The sequence below is a fragment of the Diospyros lotus genome, chromosome 4 (assembly GCF_014633365.1).
Source record: "Diospyros lotus cultivar Yz01 chromosome 4, ASM1463336v1, whole genome shotgun sequence".
In the NCBI taxonomy this organism is placed as follows: Eukaryota; Viridiplantae; Streptophyta; class Magnoliopsida; order Ericales; family Ebenaceae; genus Diospyros; species Diospyros lotus.
The window spans coordinates 22,397,049-22,421,035 of NC_068341.1; the positions used below are offsets into that span (position 1 = coordinate 22,397,049).

At 34.0% G+C, this 23,987-nt stretch overlaps 1 protein-coding gene across 1 annotated transcript in view; it reads left to right on the forward strand.

The window, feature by feature from the left end:
• The window catches only part of LOC127798735 (uncharacterized), a 106,446-nt gene that overhangs the window by 25,678 nt on the left and 56,781 nt on the right, over nt 1–23,987 (forward strand). The window lies entirely within an intron of this gene.

The window sequence follows — 23,987 nt, forward strand, 5'->3', positions numbered from 1 at the left end:
ACTATTATTTATTGCTTTTAATTTATTTTCTCTATGTTTTTTATTTGTTAGTTGTTAATATTCTTTTATACAATCCAATAGCTGTCATTATACGTAGTGATATCTAAACTGGTAAACTGGTCAAGTTCAGGTTGGGTCACTATAGGGTTGCAATCTGTTAAGGCTTAACTCTTACTTTATCTGATAGCTTATTGGATCAAGAATCCTTAGCCCTAACTTGAATATGCTAACTAAACAGATTAACCCTATTAATTACCTATTCAAGTTAATATATATCAATTAGGTTGACCCATTAACCTGTTTATAGTTGAGGTTAAGAGGATGGAGATGGTTGGTTAGAGAAAATGAAAGAATGGAAAAGTTGCTAGATGTCTCTAACCCTAGGGTTTCAATTTTTTTTTTATCTCAAAAATACCCTTAAAAATTGAATTAGGAATTTAGGATGTTAAATGCTTGAGAGGTATTTTGGAAAATAGATATTTAAACTTCAGTTTTTGGTTTCATCTTGATCCACTTAAACCTACTTTGTTATGAGATCAATTCTAGGTTTTTTAGATTTGTTTTGATATCAAATTTAACCCAATACACTCTTATCATGTTGATTCAATAATAATCTAAACCTATTAAGGGTCGACCTAAATCAAGTGTTGAGTTTAGGTTGGATTGTCAAGTCAGGTGACTTATTGCCAACTCTAATTACAATTAAGTTCAATGTTTATGAATACATAGAGTTTATTTGTATATGGATATTATGGATTAAGACAGGTTTGTTAATTAAGATATAGATTAAAAAATATAAGATATGAAAAACATTTCATATTTTTTGTCATTTTTAATGTTTTTGTTAAACTTATTTGGTGATTCTCGTGTGACTTCTTATCTTAATTTTTTCAAATATGTTTATCTCTTTTCCCCTCTCAAGATAAGTATATATTGGTCTTTACAAATAAGAAAAAATGACATTTGTCCTTCAATGTATTCTAAAAATTTTAACAAACAGTTTGATAGAAATCGTAGAATGTTTTGTTGGTCTCTTAAGATATAGCCACTCAAGAGGGGGGGTGAATTGAGTGTTTAAATTTTTTTTTCCTTTAATAAATATTATTGATTATTTATTTTCTTTAAGAATATATAAATTATTTTATTTTAATTAAATTCTTGTTATTTAATTTTAAACAAATTAAGATTTTATAACTATATATATGTGAGTTAGAGATTAATAAATTGCAAGCCACAAGATATAGCAAGAATAAATAAATAAGGCATAAAATAATTTATAGTGGTTCGGTGTTTCCACATACACTTACCCCACTCTCTCAATGTCTCAACCATTTTTGGGGTTTCACTAATCTTACCAAAATTTTCCCTCTAGCTAACCTTAGAAACTAGATATACTCATATATTACAATGGGTTCTAAGAAAATCACCAACACCAAGATTTTCTCCTTAGGTTACATTGGAAATTATAATCACCTAAATTTTAACGGTCGTAAGAAACTTATACAATCCACAATGATAATTTAATTGTTCACAAATAATTGTTTACACTTGGATACAAATAAATAATTAAACACAAAATATACAAGGTAATAATATTTAAATAAATAAATAAATTGTGACCTCAGTTTGAATGGAGAAGATTGGATTCGGTTTTGCGATTTCTTTTTTTCCTCTTACCTTGTGGCTTTTCGGTGGATATGCAATAAATCTTTAAGAGATTTGGAATGTTTGAAAATTAGTTTGAGGACTTTTTGGAGCTTTTGAGTGCTTTGGATATGTAATATGAGCAAAGAATGCTCTCTAAAATGAATTTAGAGCTATTTATAAGCATTCTGAAAATTACTGTAGCAGCAGTCAAATTCATTGTAGCAACAGTAATGTGCACTCTAGCATGGTCAAAGTGGCACTATAGCGGTACTGTAGCTATAGTAAAAAATTAATTTTTTTATCTAAATTTTACAAAATTATTTTTTATACATTTTAAAAATACTTTAAAAAATAATTTTAATGAAAAATAATATTTTTAAAAATACATACACTTATGAAAAAAAATGTTTAATAAATTAAATTAAAAAATATATTTTTAGTAGAAAATAATATTTTTGGTAATATATATACTATGAAAATTATTTTATAAATTAATCTAAAAATTATATAAAAAATATTTTTAATAGAAAATAATATTTTTGGTAATACACATGTTATGAAAAATATTTTATAAATTAATTAAACATAATTCGATACTATAATTAATATATTTAATAAAAATACTATTTTTGTTAATTACTAAAAATATTATATTTTGTATATTGAAAATTATTTTCTTGTTAATCATTAAAACTTAATTAATATGAGTAAGTTGGTTCAACATTCTCCCTTTTTTTGATGATGACAAAAACATGATTTATGAGATGATTAATTTGATAAAATATTTTTGAATTCCCCCTTAATTTTATAGTATAAGCTCCCCCTATCAAAAATACTAGTAGCATAAAATTATTTTTGATATAACTTAATAGATAATATATATATATATATTTTTTTAAGAATTTTAAGGAGATTGCCAAATCTGATTGCTTTGATTGCACCTACTAGTTTTGAATGCCTAAATTAATTTCCTATCTCTCAAATATACAATTTCCTTACCTCAATAAATAAACAAAAATATCATACATTCTTTTCTCTCGTATAAAAATATTTACAACTTAAAATTACAAGTCACTCATACATAAATTTTCATTCTTCTCCCCTTTTTTGTTATAATCAAAAAGTCATTGTAAGTTGAGAGAATAAAGATATATAAACAATATAGCTCATGAGAGAAATATATCGAGCATAATCCATAATATTGAACATAATCCAAGATTATACATCAAAAAAAGTAATCATAAAATAGTTAAGGGATACAGTAACATTACATAGTCTACAAAGCAGTAATCTAAATGACCCACGTTGATGGCTTTGGATTCCGTCGATGCTCAATGTTGATGCTGGTTGCCGAACATGACTGATCAAAGTTCATCGATATCACCTGGGACTGGCCATTGGCTGCTGCTAGTTTAGACTAAGTAAGGTTGCAAAACTAGTCTCTTGGAAATAAGAAAACGACACATTTTCTTTTTGAATGATTGGATTTTCAAAATTCCAAATAAGGTTTGGATTATTCACGAGGAAAGATTCATTGTCATAATATGGGTTTAAATTAGTTTCTATTTGAAACCAATTTTGAACATTGAGACGATTTACATAAAAGTTTGCAAATAGTAATTCTTCCAATAAAGTTAAATGAAATTGAAGATCGACGATCTGTTGTTGGAGGGAAAAAATGTAGGAGACACAACTATAGATAGGATCTTGAAGCCTAACTTGAGTTTCATACAAGAGTGTAGCGATCGCCCCATAACGGTCACTAACTGGAAGCATCGTACGGAGAACCGGGTCTTGACATGATCTTTTAGTTTTTTTTTTTAATTTTTATTTATTTATTAATTATTATTATTATTATTAATTTTTTTAAAACTTGTCACTGTTTTTAGGGTTTCAATTAACAGAGGTGAGAGAACAATGGCGAGGGCGAGGATGAGAGCAAGAGGGTGAGGGTGAGAGTAAAAGGGCGATGGTGAGGGCGAGGGTGAAAGTAAGAGGAAGGTAAAGAGCGACAGAGCAGCGATCTGCGAGAGTGAGGGTGAGAGCAAGAGTGAGTTAAAGAGGCTAGGGATAATGAAGCTTACCGTGGAATCCTAATAAGAATAAACAAATACAAACACAAAGATGAAAAAAAATGAACAACAAAGAACCGTGGATCCAAGATACATGAAGGAAAACTAAAAGAAAAATGGAAAAAAATTAACAGAGACTCACCGTGGATCCTATTGGCTATACGACGGAGAGGCGACGGTGTACGAGTGAGATACTGAAGAGGACATCGGTGGCGATGGCGACGAGAGAGAGAGAGAGAGAGAGAGAGAGAGAGAGAATCGGGTGAAGGAGATAACAGATAGGGTTTTGAAGAAGGGAGTGAGAAAGATAACAGGGGGTTCGACCTTATCTGGGTCGGCCCCCTTTTTTATTTTTTATTCTATTATTATTATTATTATTATTATTATTATTATAAAGAACATAAATGAAATTTGCACACAAGAACATTCGGACATGAACACTGGTCATTTGGATATCATGCATAACTCAAGCAAAGCATTGGATGCCCTTACTATTGTATTTGAATGCTACTCACAGATTTTAAGAACTCATTCGGATATCACAAAACTCATTCGAATGGAACACACAAAACAACTTGTAGGAACCCCTAGCCAGGAACCCACAACAAGATGACATAAATGCCAAAACCCATTAAAACAATACACATCCTCCTTGACATTGACAACGGACACCACGCTCATAAATTTTTACTTATAGACAAATACATTTGGGTCCACATATCCATAATGCAACTTAATATTACACACCTTATTAGGGTTCACAACCCACTATATCCTCTCAGGGGTACAACCTAAAACATAAATAAGCATAACTTAATATTACACAACACAAAACACCCCCAGGGACTTTTGAATGAGACGGCTCTGTACACGTTGCTATCCATGGATCCTGACTCACTTGGCTCGCCCTCTACTTTAGGCTTACCCTTACCTAGAATGATGCAAGAAAACATGAGCCACAAGGCCCAACAAATATAACTGGAAGAAAACGAGCATAAGAGTCATGGTATTAAGAAACAAAAGAGACATGAATGTCACTTAGGGTATTTTCACATGATAAGATGATGATACATGCATCCATGCTCATATGTTATACTTTTTAGAACTATAAACATGGGATCGAAGTTCAAAACCTTGAGATCGAAGTCCATAACATAAACTTAGGACTGAAGTCCAACTTTGAGCTCAACACTTTCTCTGCGGATATATCCTGCGGACTTGTCCGCTGCGCGCATCATGAGGCCTTTACACATTTTAAAAAAAATATTTTCATGCACATGTTTTATGCAATCTCATAACATGCATATTTGCAATAACTACTCATATATATATATATAACTGACATGCAATTAACAAAGCAATATGCACAATAGGGCAACATTCATGCAAGACAACATCAAACCCTTGTATGTCCACAATAAAACATCATTCCCAAGGAGAGATAGGGTGATACAAACCCTATTTGAGATTCAATAGGCATAAATATAAATCATGGAATAACATGCATATTCATAATAGCTTCTCACATATAACTGACATGCAATTAACGAAGCAAGATATAAAATGGAACAACATTCATGCAAGACAACATCAAACCCTTGCATGTCTACAATAAAGTATCATTCCCAAGGAAAGTTAGGGTGATACAAACCCTATTTGAGATTCAATAGGTATAAATATAAATCATGGAATAATTTACTGGCAAAGGGAGATAACTTGTAAAATAGGAAAATATCATGGAATTTAGAAATTAAGTGGTAGGATCTTGTAATGACAAGAGTTAGAAAATAAAACTTGTAATTTAAAACATAACTTGAGATAAGAGGAACTGAACTTGTAAAATAGGAGAAGAACTTGCAATTTAGAATATCAAGAACTAAGAGCTTGCATATTAATAAGAAAACTGAGATCTTGTCTCTTAGATGAAACAAAGAGGAAGAAGAACTTGCCTTAATAGGAATAAGATCTTGCAAATTAAAAACATGAACTTGAGAAGAGGGAGAAATTGAACTTACATATTAATAAAAATTGAGACCTTGCTTCTCAATTGACAAAGAAGAACTTGGCAAAAACTAGGAAGAGAACTTGCTTTAAATATCTTCTTAATTCTTGCAGCATACCGGGATTGCTATGCCACAGCCTGAACTTACACGGACAGAATTTCCCTTAATTCTTCAAAATTTTTCATAATGTTTCCCAAAACTATCCCCCCAAAATCCTCCATTTCACTCAATGAAATGGCTTATTTATAGGCTAAGGGGAAGGGAAGGTCGTGGGAGAAAATTCCACCCCCCCCCCCCCATTTTTTTTTTTTTGTAAAATCAGTGTTGGACACAGAGGTAGCCACGTGGGCGCGCTTGGCCGCGCGCCCCCGGCCACGCCGCCGCCTGCGTGGCGTGCGCGCCTGGCTTGGGCTACTCCGAATTTCACATTTCTTTTTTTCAAATCACCATAAAATACTTATTTTCTTTAAAATTTTCCCATATCCAATAATATCCTCAAATAATTATGTTTAATCCCAAAAACATCTCCATAAAACCTCACATAACTCGATAAATTACCTTAAAATCCTAAATTAATTATTTTACTTAAATCATCAAATTACTTCAAATGCCGAAATTAAAAATTGCCAATTATCTCAAATTTCGAGATGTTACACAACTTAGACCCATTCAGATTCTAATCAACTCATTCGGATGAAAAAAAAAAAATGAAGAATCCTATTCGGATATGTATAGTAGATATTTGGGTATACTAAAACAATATCCGGATATTGCTTTAAACTCATTTGGATATGACTTATGCCATTCGAATACTATGAAAACCCATTTGATATAACATGAATTTCATGTGAGAGGCAAAGGCTAAAAGAATCCTAATTGCTTCTAACCTAGCTACCGTAGCATATGATTATTAAAAATTGATGTATTCCTCTTGGTAGTATCATTTGATTCCAAGCATTTCTTTGTTTCTTATTATATTTCCATTATCATCTAATTTATTCTTGAAAACCCACTTGATTCCTATTATAGATTTATCCTTGGGTATAGGAACTAATTTCCATATTTCATTTCTTTTGAATTGATCTAATTCTTCTTACATAGCCTTAATCCAAAACTCATCTTCTAATGCTTGATCTATGGAAGTTGGCTCAGCTTTAGATATGAAGGCTACATTGTTGCAATATTGATGCAAGGATGCTCTAGTCCTTACACCTTGACTTGGTTCTCCAATTACTTGATCTATTAGATGATCTTGCACAAATTTATAATTCTTGGGAAACATATCTAAATCATCATTGTCTTAAAGAGACAATTTTATCATCTGACTCTCTTTGAATTCTCTTAACTTTTTTTCTAAAGATTTGAAAATTTCATCATTTGAAACCAAAATCACAACTAAGTAATCCTAAAGAAATTATTTACTACAACATATAATGTTTTCCACCCAAATTTTTAGTTTGTGTGGGTTCAAATAGATCTAAGTGTAAGAGTTGTAGAGGCTTATTGGTTGATATTTCATTCTTAGAAAGCCTAACAACTAGATCAAAATTTCCTTGATTAGGTTTGGATTTGTATAACCTAATATATCTTTTATGCCTCAAAAAGAATATTATCATTCTTTACTATTAGGCATTATCTCAAGAAGGTGACATACATTTTTTCTTTGGGAGTAAGATCTATAGATCTCTCCCACTAGTCATATGTGGTGAGTATCCACTATCCATATATCATTTACTACCCATTGTGGTACTCACGCACATCTACATATTTGATAAGATCACGTTTTAGGTTTGGATACCCATCTATAAATGGGTCCCTTAAATATTTTTTCATTAGAATCAAATGATTTAACTATTCTTGATGTATGTGGATGAGGAGCAACATTTAAAATTTTGTGATCTAACTCATTCATTGTTTGTATCACCTCTTTGGGTATCCACATTTGTACTATGTTGTTTATCATAGGTTGGGGTCTCCATCTAAGTTGTTTCCATTCTCTTTTAGATGTTTTGTACCTTGGTTTGGGTTTAGAATTTTTCTTTGAAATTAATGTGGCTAAACTTTTCTCTATAGGATTCTTTTCTACTAATAATTTATTATTTTTACTTTTTAATATTTTGTTTTCTTCTTGAAGATTAGTTAATTGATTTTTTTAATTTATCTTCATTTTATTTATTGAGTTCTTGTGATTTTTTTTTTAAGTTATTTATTTCACTCTTTAATTTTTTATTTTCTTCTTTATGATTTTTCTTGATTGTTTTTACTTATTTTTTAATGGATATATATTTTATATAAAGTTCTTTGTATGCTTTTTGTAATTCTTCTAATTTCATATCTTCTTCTTCTTCTTCTTCTCTTATAACCATGAAGCAAATTTGTGTTTGTTCCTCTTCGGATTGAGATGAATCATCGGCATCCCCATGCGGAGAAAGCATGTTTCTTTGATTTTTTAAATCTTTTCTTTTCTACTTTCTTTTCTTTCTTATCTTTCGGGCAATCAAATTGCATGTGCCCACTCTTCTTACATTTAAAGCAAGTAGGAGGTAACACTCATTTTCCTTCTTTCTCATTATTTTAGCAAATACTTCTGATAAAAGGGTTGTTTCGTCATCTTCTTCCTCTTCACTAGATTTAGTTTCTTCATTTGCTTTTATGACTAAGGTTTTCTTACCTTTAGTATCTTCATTAGTCTTGTTTAATATTAACTTATGAGTTAGAAGTGTTTCTATTAATTCTTTCATCTTTAATTCTTTCAAATTTTTAACTTGAGAAATAGCAGTCACTAAAGGCTGTTAATCTATTATTAGAAATCTAAGAATTTTCTTAATTTGATCTTTTTCTGAAATTATTTTTCCTAACATTTTAAGATTATTTATAATCTTTTGGAATCTACCATTCATATCACTAATATTTTCATTTTGAAGTAGTTTAAATTCTTTATATTGGGACATTAAGAGATTAATCTTAGTATCCTTTACTTGATCAGTACCTTCATATACTACTTCTAATTTTCTCCAAATTTAATGTGATGTAGAACAAACAGATAATTTTTTATATTCACTAGGAAGGATTGAACAAAAAATTATGTATTTAACTTTATGATCCATTTGGTGTTTTTTAATATCTTCTTCAGTTCATTTATCTTTTTTAGTTGAAGTTGTGACAGAACCATCTCTAACTATTTTTCACAAATAATAGTCTATTGAAAATAAATACGACTCCATTCTCATTTTCCAATAAGCAAAATTTGTGTCATCCAAGAATAGTGGTCTAGATGGTGAGAGTCCTTCGGTTATAACTTGGTTGGTGAATGCGATCATCTAGATTTCTTCTAAATTAAAATATAAACTAAGAGTTTAACTATATTAGAAGCCTGTTCTGATACAAATTGTTGGTCCCTTAAGGTATAGCCACTCAAGAGGGGGTGAATTGAGTGTTTAAAATTTTTCTCTATTTAATAAATATTATTGATTATTTATTTTCTCTAATAATATATAAATTATTTTTTTAATTAAATTCTTGTTATTTAATCTTAAACAAATTAAAATTTTATAATTATATATATGAGTTAGAGATTAATAAATTGCAAAGCACAAGATATAGCAAAAATAAATAAATAAGGCACAAGGCAATTTATAGTGATTCGGTGTCTCCACACACACCTATTCCACTCTCCCAAGATCTCAATCACCCTTGAGATTCCACTAATCTCACTAAGATTTTTCCTCTAGCTCACCTTAGAAATTAGATACACTCCTAGATTATAACGGATTCTAGGAAAACCACCAACACCAAGGTTTTCTCCCTAACTTACCTTGAAAACTATAATCACCTAAATTTTAACGGTTGTAGGAAACCTATACAATCCACAATGATAATTTAATTGTTCACAAATAATTGTCCACACTTGGACACAAATAAGCAATTAAACGCAAAATATATAAGGCAATAATATTTAAATAAATAAATAAATTGTGACCTTAGTTTGAAAGAAGAAGATCAGATTCGGTTTTGCGATCTCTTTTTCTCTTTTTACCTTGTGATTTTTCGGTGGATATGCAATAAATCTTTAAGAGTTTTGGAATATTTGGAAATTAGTTTGAGGGCTTTTTGGAGCTTTGAGTGCTTTGGACAGGCAATATGTGTAAAGAATGCTCTCCAAAATGAATTTAGAGCTATTTATAAGCATTCTGAAAATTACTGTAGAAGCATTGTAGCAACGGTCAAATTCACTGTAGCAACGATAATGTGCATTGTAGTAAAGGTCAAAATTTTGACCGTTAGAAGGGGCACTGTAGCGTCACTGTAGCGGTACTGTAGTCATAGTGAAAAATTAATTTTTTTATTCAAATTTTACAAAATTATTTTTATACATTTTAGAAATACTTTGAAAAATAATTTTAAAGGAAAATAACATTTTTAAAAATACATACACTAATGAAAAAAATGTTTAATAAATTAAATTAAAAAATATATTTTTAATAGAAAATAATATTTTTGGTAATACATATATTATGAAAAATATTTTATAAATTAATCTAAAAATTATATAAAAACTATTTTTTATAGAAAATAATATTTTTTGTAATACACATGTTATGAAAAATATTTTATAAATTAATTAAACATAATTCGATACTATAATTAATATATTTAATAAAAATACTATATTTTGTATATTGAAAATTCTCTTTTTGTTAATCATCAAAACTTAATTAATATGAGCAAGTTGGCTCAATATGTTTCCCCGACTTATCTTGATTGTTTCATATGTTGATTCAGAAAGCATTCTAATTTTATTTTGATATAACCTTATCTTACTTATTTTAACAAACGCGACTTAAGTAGGGTATAATGTCTTAGTATCTTTTATACTCGTCATGTATGTTTCTTTACTTATTTATTATTATTCTCATCGAAAATTGACTGGGTTTCTATTTATAGTTAGACTATATTAAATGTTATCTACATCAATAACTATCACATTCATGAAGTTATTTTGGTAATTGAGCTCATCTCGCATTTGTACTTGTAGTAAGTTATGTTTTGTTCTAGTAGTGTTATTTTAGATTTGCATTCCACCAATTTTATTTTTCTAGTAATTTATTACATTAATTCTACTAATGTTAACAAGACTAGTAAAGACCAAATAGAATTTCGCAATAGGTTTGATACTTTTTTTAGTTTAATTTATAGGGTTTAGTTTGTAGCCTTGATGCAAAACCCAAATCCAAGAAACAAAAGTAATTCGATAATTCCAAATAAATATCAATATTCAATATTATTCATAAAAGTCTGATTTTCAATACATCATTAAAGGATTATTTATAAATAATTAATAGATAAAAACTAATTCTATTTATATTTCTTTGATCCAATCTAATTAAAATTATAAAGATAATACTAATTCAATTAAGATTTTGGGAAATAAAAAAATTAAAAGAAATTAGAAACAAATTAAAATAAAGAAGCTAATAAAACAATATTAATATCTATTTTTATACCTAAAATATTATTTCTCAAATATTTATTTGTATGATCTTCATCACTCTTCTTTTCTAAATTCTTTATTTAGTTAAATGAGTTAAAATGTAGTGTTGGGATTAAGAGTTTTTTAGACAACTCAATCAATGTTTACACATGCTAATCTCTTACGCTCCTCACCCGAAATCAACCCAGTCATCAAAAATAAGAAATTGAAATGTAAGAACATAATTTAAAGGAATGGAAAACAATGAAAGAAACAATCAAACCACAAACAAGAGGCATGAGATATATCCTAATTCCGATTGCATGCAAAAGTAACCCTACATCTAGCCTTAGTCCAAGAGCAATTCCACTAAAAATCCAAACTTTTAATAGTACAAGAAGTCCCTCACTCTTATCCCACTCGAGTACAATCTTTCTTGGAGATTACAAAGAGCTTTCTTGACACAAGTCTTTTCTCTCACACACCACACTTGCACAATATCAGAATGAATGATCTATTATCCAATTGCCTCACCCTAAGCCTTCTATTTATAGATTAGGGCAGACATACCAACGAAAACTATAGATAATTACAGTTTAACCCCATAACTTTCACTAATTTCATATGTGATACAATTTCCTATCTAAATCATCAATAGCCATTTATGTTCACTGCTATCACTGATATTCTAGGAATGACTTTATCCTATACTCGAGACAATAATATAACAATTCTCCACTATTGTCTTGAGTATAGATCCATTCTTCATCCATCAAACCCTTGAGCCTTCCAACAGATGAATTGAACATGTTCTCATCCGAACTGTTACACAAACTTGATCACTCAAAACACAATAAACATTAAAAATATTTTAAAAAATGCACTCATAAGATATCACGCAACATGTCGGTCATCGAGCTCTGAAGAGCGATCAGCGAACTCTGAATGTCCTGAAGTTCATTGTGTAATGCGGCATGATCAACTGTGAGCTAGTCTAAATGATCCTGTGGAAATGAGGTAAATGAAGGAAGTGGAAAGGGAGCAGATGATGGACTAGGCATATCAGAAGGCGGGAAAGGATGCACAGGAGTGCGAGGAGGATCAGTCTCAGTGGGTGCAGTACCAGGAGTGGTGGAATGAAGGCGAGGCTGTGGTAGCCAATAGACCCAAGCATTACAGATCCATTTGTAGTGCATTCGATTGACAGTACCTCCATTGATGGTGTCATATTGGGAATGAGGAGTAGGTTTTTCATTCTCTAGGTCGATATTAAGGAGGGTGAAGATGTGGTTGAGAAAGCGACCGTACAGAAAAGGAGAAGACTTGCGACTGGTGGTGTTATAAATGTGGTCAACGATAAGAGTAGGGAGATTAATAGGGCGACCATTCATGAGTGCCCAAAGCAAACGAGCCTTAAAAGGAGTGCACTCACTATGAGTCCCTTGTTGAGGGAAAATGATGTGAGAAAGAACGTTATGAGCAAGGCAAACGTCTAGAGACTTGAGATGGGTGACAGAATAAGCAATTTCAAAAATAAGGTCTTTGTTGCCCATAAGATCAAACAGAATGGTCTCCCAAGGAACCTTAGAATAGGGTAGGTCAGATTCGTCATGTGTAAGAAGAATACCAAGAGTAGAAGAAAGAAACTCAGGGGTGACAGAAATTTCAACTCCCTTAACAAAGGTTTTGGATAGATCATTTAGATTGCTATAAAAGGTGCATACAAGGAATGGGTAAACAGGGTATTCCAAGGTAAGCAAAATCCCCCAAGGGTGATCTATAAAAAACCAGTTGTAGAAATTTAGACGTTAGGTATCAAAGTAGTCATGGTAGATTTTTTTGCCATGCAAAATAATGCGTTTGTGAAAGATTTTTGAAAGTGTTGTTCTAAATCAGAATCAGGAAAATAGATGGGTTGTAAAGATGGTGGTGGAGATGGAGAGGGTCGAGAAAAAGTAGAGGGACATGAGCGTTTGCGGGAGAAGGACATGTTGATTTGAGGGTATTTTTTTTTTTTTTAAAATCTGGAAAGTTGACTTTTTGAATTTGGAGAGTCGATTGTTACGGAAAGCGGAAGTCGATTGTTGTAGAATGGAGGGTCGACTTTTACCTATTAAAATCGACAGAGAACATGGGAAATTGTGGATTGCAAAAGAAACAAAAAAAAAAAAATGCACAAGAAACACACCAAACAATCACACAATAAAAAAATAGTTGTGGTCGCTATAAGAACCTAATGTTTGTCCAAAAACAAGATAAAGATAAGAAGCAAAGAAAGAAAAAAAAAAACATAAGAAAAAAAAAATAGAGGGCTCACTGTAGGATACTCGAGCGAGTGTTAGAGATGACTTGCGGGAGGCTGAAAAACAATGAATATATATATATATATATATATGAGGTCTTAGGATTTGAGAGAGAAAGAAAGAGAATAGAAAACAAAACAAAATGTTAAAACCTATCGGTGGGAAGGCGGACAACTGACAAGGCAACGAGAGGATACGCGAAGAAGAGAGGCGACGAGGTAAGGTGGCGTTTGAGATAGAGGAAACGAGAGTGAGAGATGGAATCGAGAATGATGGAAGAGGGTCGAGTGCGGGTTTTGAGGGGTTTAAAAGAAACGAGCGAGGGAAAGCCGATGGACGTTCGACCTTAAATAACCAGAGGAAGTCGACTTTTGATTAATGGAAATTGACTTTCAAGGAGTCGACTTTCATTAAGAGAAGTTGACTTTCAAGGAGTCGACTCTTGAATATAAGAAGTCAACTTTCAATATATATGAAACCAAATTTGAAAAACTAATAAACCTTAAGCAAAAATTAAATAATCTAACCTATCCAAAAAGGTTTATTATCCCTAATTCCCTTCGAATATAATTAAATCTTTCCTCTGGAAGGGGTTTTGTAAAAATATCCACTAATTGCAACTCGGTTGGAACAAATTCAAGAGTTATTTCTTGATTTTGGACATGGTTCCTAAGAAAATGATGCCTAACTTCTATGTGTTTTGTAATAAGAATGAAGTATTGGATTTTTGGAACGATTAATGGCACTAGTGTTGTCTTGTCACATTTAATGGGGGTTTGCTTAAAAGTAATTCCAAAGTCGGTTAGTTGGTGAATCCAAAGAATTTGAGAATGACAACTACCGGTAGCTATATATTTAGATTCAGCAATTGATAAAGCCACCGAGTTTTACTTTTTTGAAAACTATGAAATTAGTTTGTTTCCCAATAGTTGACAAGTTTTGGAAGTGCCCTTTCGGTTCACCTTGCAACCAGCAAAATCCGTATTGAAATATCCTATTAATTCAAAATTATCCCCATTTGGATACCACAAAGCTACATCTTGTGTTCTAATCAAATATTTGAAAATTCTTTTAATAGTCATTACATGAAACTCTTTGGAATTTGATTGAAATCTAGCATATAGGCATACGTTAAACATGATATCAGGTCTACTTGTCGTTAGGTAAAATAAGGATCTTATCATACTCCTATAGAGTTTTTGATCCACACTTATGCCTCAATCATCTTTATTTAGTTTTGTGGATGTACTCATAGGTGTGCCTATTGCTTTAGCATTTTCCATCCAAAATTTCTTTAACATTTCTCTTAAATATTTTGTTTGATAAACAAAGATTCCTTCTTTAGTTTGTTTTACTTGGAGTCCTAGAAAATATGTAAGTTTTCACATGAGACTCATTTCAAATTTATTTTTCATTAAATTTTCAAAATCCTTGCAAAGTTTTTCACTTGTACCTCCAAACACTATATCATCCACATATACTTGAATTATTAGAATATTTGATTCCTCATGTTTTATGAAGAGAGTTGTGTTAACTTTCCCTCTTGAAAAACCTTTTTCAATAAGAAATTTACTCAATCATTCATACCAAGTTCTAGGAACTTGTTTGAGACCATATAAGACTTTTCTTAGTTTATATACATGGTCCTCTAAATGAGGATCCTCAAAGTCGGGAGGTTATTCCACAAACACTTCTTCATTTATGTAGCCATTTAGAAATGTACTTTTTACATCCATTTGATATAACATGAAACTCATGTGAGAGGCAAAGGCTAAAAGCATTCTAATTGCTTTTAACCTAGCCTAGAAGCATATGATTCTTCAAAATCAATACCTTCCTCTTGGCAATATCCTTTGGCTACTAGCCTTGATTTATTTTGAATTATGTTTCCATTTTCATCTAGTTTGTTTTTGAACACCCATTTGGTCCCTATTATGGATTTATCCTTAGGCCTAGGAACTAACTCTCATACTTCATTTCTCTTAGATTGGTCTAATTCTTCTTACATAACCTTAATCCAATATTCATCTTCTAAAGCTAGATCTATGCAAGTTGGCTCGACATTAGATACGAAGGCTACATTGTTGCAATATTGATATAAGGATGCTCTAATCCTCACACCTTGGCTTGGTTCCCCAATAATTTGATCCACAAGATGATTTTGTACAAATTTATAACTCTTGGGAAGCTTACCTAAAATATCCTCATCTAATGGATTCTCTTGGTTTCTAGATTGAGTGTTTGATGCTTCATTGCTGACCTCTTTTTGAATATCCAACTTCTCAATTTCTTTAGGTGGATCCATAGATGTTACTTCATCTTCATTTTATCTTTTCGTCACAAATAATTCATTAAATTTCACATGAATGGATTCTTCTAATGAGTTTGTTCTAGTACTATACACTCTATAAGCCTTGCTGGTATTTGAATATCCAAGGAAGATGTTTTGGTCACTTTTAGCTTCAAACTTTCCTACATTGTCTTTTGTGTTCAAAATAAAACATTTACATCCAAATGCTCTAAAATATGATACATTGGACTTCTTCTCATAATATATCTCAAATGATGTATTTTTTATGCCTTGCCTTAAATTAAACTTGTTTAGGATATAACAAGCAATATTAACCACTTCCACCCAAAAATAAGTAGGCAAGCTATTCTCTAAAAGCATGGTCTCGACAATTTCTTGAAGAGTCATATTTTTCCTCTCAATAACACAATTTTGTTGAGGGGTTCTAGGTGTAGAGAATTGATGAAGGATTCCATTATCTTCACAAAACTCCATAAAATACTTATTCTCAAATTCTCCACCATAATCACTTCTAATAGTGACAGTCTTATCATCTTGCTCTCTTTGAATTCTCTTAGCTAATTTGACAAAGCTTTGAAAAGCTTCATCCTTTGAGGACAAAAACATGACCCAAGTAAACCTAGAGAAATCATCTACTATGACATTTGCATAAAATTTTCCACCCAAACTTCTAGTTTGTGAGGGTTCAAATAAGTCCATGTGTAAAAGTTTGTAGAGGTTTGCTAGTTGATATTTCATTCTTGGATTTAAAAGATGATCTAGTTTGTTTCCCTTGACAACAAATATCACAAAAAATTTCTTCATCGAATTTTATCTTAGGAAGCCCTAAGACTAAATCTTTATTAGAGATTTTTCTAATTAGATCTAGATTAAGATGACCTAATCTTCTATGTCATAAAAGAACATCTTCATTTTTTTATCATTAGGCATTTCACATTTATTTCTTCAATATCGACAATGTAAAGATTGTCTTGCCTATTAGCACATATAATAATGAAATTATTTTTATCGACAATAAGACATTGCCTTTGTTTAAAAATAATCTCATAGCCATCGTCACAAAATTGAGTAATGCTAAGAAAATTATGCTTTAAACCATCTACTAAAAGAGCATTTCTAATAGTAGTGAGATGTGGCTGGCTAACCATACCAATACCAACCACTTTACTTTTGGCATTGTCACCAAATGTGGTAAAACCTTCATCCTTGGGAGTGAGATCTAAAAATAGATCTCTCTCACCGATCATGTGCCGTGAGCAACCATTATCCATATACCATTTGATACCCATTGTGGTCTTCACACATATCTGCACATTTAAAAAAAATTACGTCTTAGATTTGGGCACCCATCTATAAACAAGTCCCTTGACTTTTACTTCATTAGGATCAAATGTTTTAATAATTCTTGATACATTTACATGAGGTGCATTAACATCATTAATAACTTTGTGGTTCAAAGCTCTCATTGTTTAAACTACCCCTTTGGATATCCACATTTGTACTTGACTACTCTTACTAGGTTGGGGTCTCCACCTAGGTTGTTTCTATTCTTTCTTTGGTACCTTGTGTCTTGGTCTAGGCCTTAAGTTCTTTCTAGAGATCAATATGGATAATGATTTCTCAATGACATTATTTTCTACTAATAATTTGTTATTTTGAGTTTTTAGGGATTTGTTTTCTTCTTGAAATTTAATTATTTGATCATCTACTATTTTTTCATTTGCTTTCTTTGAATCTTGAGATCTTTCCTCTAGATTTTTTATTTCATCTTTTAATTTTTCATTTTCTTCTTTATGAGTTTTCTTTGAGATCTGTAATTCTTTCTTGATGAACTGATATTCTTGATACAACTTTTAATATGCCTCTTGGAGTTCTTCGAACTCCATGTTATCTTCTTCTTCTTCATCCTTTAAAACCATAAAGCACATATGTGCTTGTTTATCTTCAGATTGAGATGATTCACGGGAGGTATCTGCATCCCATGCCGTAAAGGCATGCCTCTTTGGTTTCTTGAATCTCTTCTTTTCTACTTCCTTTTCTTCTTTCTTTTCTATTTCCTTTTCTTTCTGATCTCTTTTTTCTTCAAGACAGGCATATTGCAAGTGCCCAATCTTCTAACATTTTTAGCATGTAAGAGGCATTCTCTGGCACTCATTTCTTTTCTTTTTCATTAATCTAGCAAATGTTCTTGTTAGGAGGGCAGTTTCATCATCTTTTTCTTCTTCACTAAATTTCGTTTCTTCATTTACTTTTAAAGCTAGAGTTTTCTTACCCTTAGAATCTTCATTCATCTTATTCAAGATTAATTCATGAGTTAATAGAGTTTTGGCAAACCAGAAGTTGACTTTTGGCAAACCAGGAGTCGACTTTTCAAGGCAAAAGTTGACTTCTTAGTCTGAATTTTGGAAAAATAATTTTTTTATGAATTTTATATTTATTTGAAAGATGGTTTTGATGGAAAATAACAATTTTGATTATACATATACTATGAAAAAATATTTTATAAATTAATCAGAAATAATTAGGATCAACAATTTATATATTAAAAGAGTATCATTTTTAATAATCATCAAAACTTAAATTAGAGGTTAAATGGAGTAAGGTGGCTCAATTGGACCTCTTTGCAGATTTCTGTCAATGGTCATGTAAGTGTTATATATATATATGTGCGCGCACGCGCGCGCATATATGTAATATTATATATATAATTCTGAAATAGAACACCAAAAGAAAAATATGAAAGGATAGCTAACAAAATTGACAACCTTGATTTATTCCTTCCAAAATTTGTTTGGATCATTTATTTTTGGAGAGCCAAGATAGAACAGTCTTTTGTAAGAATCCAAGAAAGATGGGTATGAATGGGACGTAAATATCACAAAGAAAATTCAACATGGTATGTCCTAAATAAAATCATCATAGATACTTACGGGACACAACATAAAATGTGAATTCTTGTATTGATTTGTAAAACCACTAATAATTACACCCTTTTTGTGATTGTATTTCCATATAATGCCTTATTGAGATTTTATTCTAATTCCAAACCATGCAAGGGGTATAAAGGATGCCCAACTTGGGGGTTGACGAGAGATGGATATTTTGTTCTCATCGTGTATGTATTTTGTTTTTTTAGAGACATGCTAAAGAGTTCCTTTGAGAGTTTGGACTTTCCATAAACCCTTGTTAGAAGAATTTTCTAATATCATGCCCAATGAGTTCCCTAGCGACCTACCACCTATGATATGGGCAACATCCATAGGCAAAACATGACAAAACTTGATCTTTGGAATCACCTAATTGAAAAGGAACAAGGCATCTCTCGATGATTGACAAAGTTGTGTTATTCACCTATTGCAACTTTAAATGGTTTAGGATGTGGTTCTACCTTAAGATTAAGTCTAGTAATTGTAGACTTAGAAACCACATTCATGGTGTTACCCCTATTAATAACTAGTATGCAATTTTTTTTACCACTCCTAATGCATGTTTGAAAAATACTAGTGTATTTTCATTCATTATCATGGACACTCTTAGTTAGTACGCACCTCACAATATTATCCTGTTCTACCAAATCTAATTCGTCATCAACCTTTTCCCATTGTTGAGCCAAATTGCTCCAATCAACTTATTGTGTATTTTGATGTTTAACAAAACATAATTTTAGTAAAACTATTTTTAGTATTATAGTAGCAAAAAAAAACCACTACAATAGAATTTGTAGAGAGAGAAAACTAGAGCTAAGGCAGAATGAGGTTGACAGCTAGCAGGAGTCTGCTGGTGGAGATAGGCGTCGGGTAGCTTTAGTCCTCGATGTACTGACCGAGGTCGAATAGAGACTTCTGAGGGCATCCTCGGGAACTCTCGGAAGTGGCCTTATGTATGCTGGGGACCTATATGCACTCACAGGAACAAATTAGAAGGCACGCAAGGATTCCTCACTCGCATATGCCCTCCGATGCTTAAGTTAGTACCGATAGAAAAACAGTTCAATAAACAAATGAAGTATGTTATTATTGAATAGGGAACAATTATACCTTTCCTGATGAGAGATGGTCAGTCCCGGTACTGGCACAAGGTGCCGGGGATAGGACCTGCACTGTAGTAGCCTTTGGACGAGCTTAAGAGGAATCTCTCCCAGAGAGCCAAACAGCCTGGAGGGTTTTCTGGGAGAAGGTGGGCCTCACGGCGGGCTGTCGAAGCAGGGTTTTTCCCCCTAAGGAACCTGCCCAGACGCGGCTCCGGGCTTAATAAGAGATGTCTTGGTGCGATACTTACTTAACCACTACTCTCTTAAGGGATATATCTCATTCCAAGGATATAAGCATATTGAATTACATCCTATATACATATCACGTATGGAGCCATGCAAGCATTATATGAACATCATATAGTATTATACATACATTATGTTGCATACATAGTGAGATGTGAGGACAAGAGGATGCATCATAAGAGCGTGGGATGACATTGCATCCTATCCCAGTCCATGAGTCCAATTGCTAGCTGCCTCCCATGTAAGTGTATATATGGGATATATATATATGTTACATGCTAGTTATAGAGGGAGAAGAAACAGAGATTGGGAGGCAGAGAGCTCTCGGGGAGGCCGACCTCTCTGAGAGGCAACTTCCCGAGAGAAACCGAAAAGGAACCTCTTGGGAAGAAGCCTTCTCGAGAGGAAGCCTGTGGAAAGGCTTCGAGCCTCTCCGAGAGAGCACTGCTGGAGGAAGGCCCACACCGAGTGGAGCTCGGCCATTGCCGAGAGAGAAAGAGAGACAGAGAGTTGCTGGTAGGGGCTGCGAAGAGGAGTTGCGGGGAAACCACTACGCTGCTAGCTCCTTGCCGATAGAGTGCAGCCCTCTCAGAGAGGGCTGGCGCTGCTGTTGATGGGCTTAAAGCCCTTGCCGAAAGAACCTCCATGGTCGCCTAGAGATGGCCTTGCCTTGCTGAGAGGAGGATTGAGGTTGCAGAGCAACGTGCAGACCTTCCCGAGAGGATCACCATGGCTGCCGAGAGGAAGATGCCTCTCCAAGAGACATGAATTTTCTCAGAGAGATGATAGCGGATAACCATTTTAGGAGCTGCTCCCCGCCGCTTGCCGAGAGGAAGAAATCCTCTCCGAGAGAGGGAGTTCTCTCTCAAAGAGAAAATGGCCGAGCGCCATTCTCCAACTACTTGCCCAAGGAAGAAGAATACCCCCTTTTGCTTATTTTGACTTTCCTTTTATAGGGGAGACCCCCCACTTTTGCCTTATGCCACTTTTGCCCCTTAAATCCTATATTATTCGTTTGGCCTCCGATTGAAATAATTTCTTCGTCATTTGACCATGATTTTTCCTTGAGAGACGTGTCCGAGCTCGGGACCACTTTTGGGGTTCCCTTGCCTTGGCTTAATGACCGAAATACCCCTAGGCACCTAATGACTGAAATACCCCTAGGTGGATGTTCGAGAATTCTATGGCACAACAATAGCCCCCCAGTATTTGCTTTGACTGTTAAGTCAAAGGGAAGACTAATGCCAGTCTCATGTCCACTTGCCTCGATAGACAAAACTGTTTTCTTAGGATTCATGGCCTTATGTTGTCACTGAGATGAGATCACTTACTGAGGAAAGGCTCATTAACCATACAGAACCTACTACGCCGAGTGGGTGATGAAACATACGAAGATGCATCTTGAGGCACCTAGAATAAGGAATGATCCTCTCAAGGGAAGGATACTAATGCACCTCTAAGGCATGGTACGAAAGGATTTCGAGGAAAACCAAGGCCATATTGGAAATGCGGCGCTAAGAAAATAGCCCGATGGCTCACAAGCTAGAAATAGGATTTTGGTTATGGCCCAGGATATAAATAGAGATAGATTGGATTTTGAGTGCTCAGGGGCACTGGGCTCTTTAGAGAATGGTTTTCTGGTGTAGAGAACATTATGCCGGTGGTTTTGCCATATTCAAACTTAGGCTTGAGCTAAGACGGATTTCTTTGGGATCGAAGTGCCTCATCAGGTTTTATCCCAAGATGATGCAGTTGCCCACGACGACTCTCACTAATGCCTTAGATCATCGCTCATTCAAACTTGATTTTTTAGACTCCTACGAGTGTCTTAAATCGAAGATAAGAAACGACGTTGCCCACGTAAAATCATTGTGCCAAGAATGTCTCTCTCCTGCCATCATCAGTGGCTCTGCTTATCCTATCCCAAGGATTCCCTTGGTATTCTGTCATAACATTTGGTGGAATATGGCTGTCCATCTTCAGCCATTCTCCCTCATTTAAACTAGTCTCTTGGGCAGTTGATGCCAATGCCTTCTCCATAACGGCCATCTATGTCATAACAACATTCCATTTTATCTTGCATTGAAGACCAGCTGCTACTGTATCTTCTTCTCTTACCTAAAGATGTCCCCAAATACATTTCCACATTAGATCCATTCTCTATTCCATCTCTCTTCAGATAGTTGTTACTTTCTTGTCCTCTAACATCACTATACGAGCTCCTGGAGCTCTTAAGATTTACTTCTTAGGATAGGACTGTATTCCTTAAAAGGAGTTTCTAGTTCGCGCCTCAGATCAAACTGGCCTTCCATCTCTATGAGTGCAACTGGTAGTCTTTGTTGAGATTTCAACTTCTCTTCATTGACTTGCTCTAAGCGATTTAGGATTTCCACATTTCCAACCTCGTAGGAAAACAGCTCCTCTTTTATGCAACGGGGTGTGGCCTTGATCTGAGTAGCCTCTTTTTTGGGAGATCCAAGGTGCTTGGATGAAGCTTCTAGAGCAGTGAAAGTCCTCGCACGATGATGAGAAACGCTTTCCAAGTGTCGTTTGTGGCAATTGTATATGTCAACAAGCTACTATAAGGAGTTGTCTTGTCGAGTAGACAGTTCAGCCTCTGCGAGCGATGCTGCAGTGCTAACAAATTCCATTACTCGTTGTTTGAAGAGTTGATAATCAACGAGCAAGCCATCCAAAGCCCTGGAAATTGAACTGGCATCACTGGCCATGGTCTCGTGGTCACAAAAATCCGTCAACTCTAAGACACTGAGAAGCTGGCACTGGATTTGCTTTACTGTCTCATGAAATGCCTCTTCGATTGGTTTTGTGATCTTACCTCCTTGCAATGTTTTGGAAGGCTTCTTGAGACACGATTGCCCATCAGGCAGAAGAGGTTGCTTGTCGGGTTCAGCTGATGACTGATCATACATCACAATGGTCGTGGCTTTAACATTCGATATATTAAAAGTTAAGGCCCTAGACAGAGGAAACAGAAGCTGGCCGCACTAGCCTTTGAATTGAAAGCTTAAACCTTGATGAACGATGAACTCTAGACAATTCCCTACCACTGAAATCTGGAGGCTTGATGCGGTAGGATAGCGATGACTAACTGGGGCGAAGTTGCTCATGCTACTCTTACTGTCCCTCAGCCTTTTGCTGGGCTACTACGGGGGATTGCGGTGTTGCCATCTCTAGCCTGAACGTCTCGGTAGGCTTTAAGCATATGGGACCCCTAAAGCCAAATCGTTTATCAACCTGCTTTTAGGCTAGATACACCCTCATTCTTACCACCGAGTAGTTTGAAGGCGAAGTTGCTCACATCGGGCCGTCCAAGTTAAAGCCATGGGTTAGGCAGAGATCAATGTAAAGTTACAACACGGGCCTAGCCTCCTAGAGTAGCAAATTATGTTTTTCCTGGGAGCGACCTGGTGCCGATTTTTTAGAGTCACCTAACGTTCGATATCTATTTCATCGCTCAGGCACATTATGCACACATTTTTCCATTTGGATTATTCATTACATGATCCCGAAAGGGTAGGTTATCGAGTGTTGACAGTCGTGTTCTTGACGAGGGTCGAGGTATGCTTTCTAGCTTCTCTTGTCTAAACACCCCGCTCGAGTTTGGGATCTATCCACCAGAAGAAGTACAAACCAGGGTCCGCGTCTTCAACTTGAGCGTGATGTCCAGGGTTGACTCGTGTCACAACCTTGGGTCGCCTGATGATCCTTACTTTATACCTTCGTCGAGTCTTTTCATTCCCTCCCTTCTCAGGTTTGTCCGCCATAGAGGATCTAGGTTAGACCCGGGACCTGCCTTTGAGTTGTCGTCGGTCGTTCCATGTTTTTCGGAAGGCTTTACGCTAGATCTATTGAGGAGTCAAGGTTAGCTCATAAGCTTAGCCCTA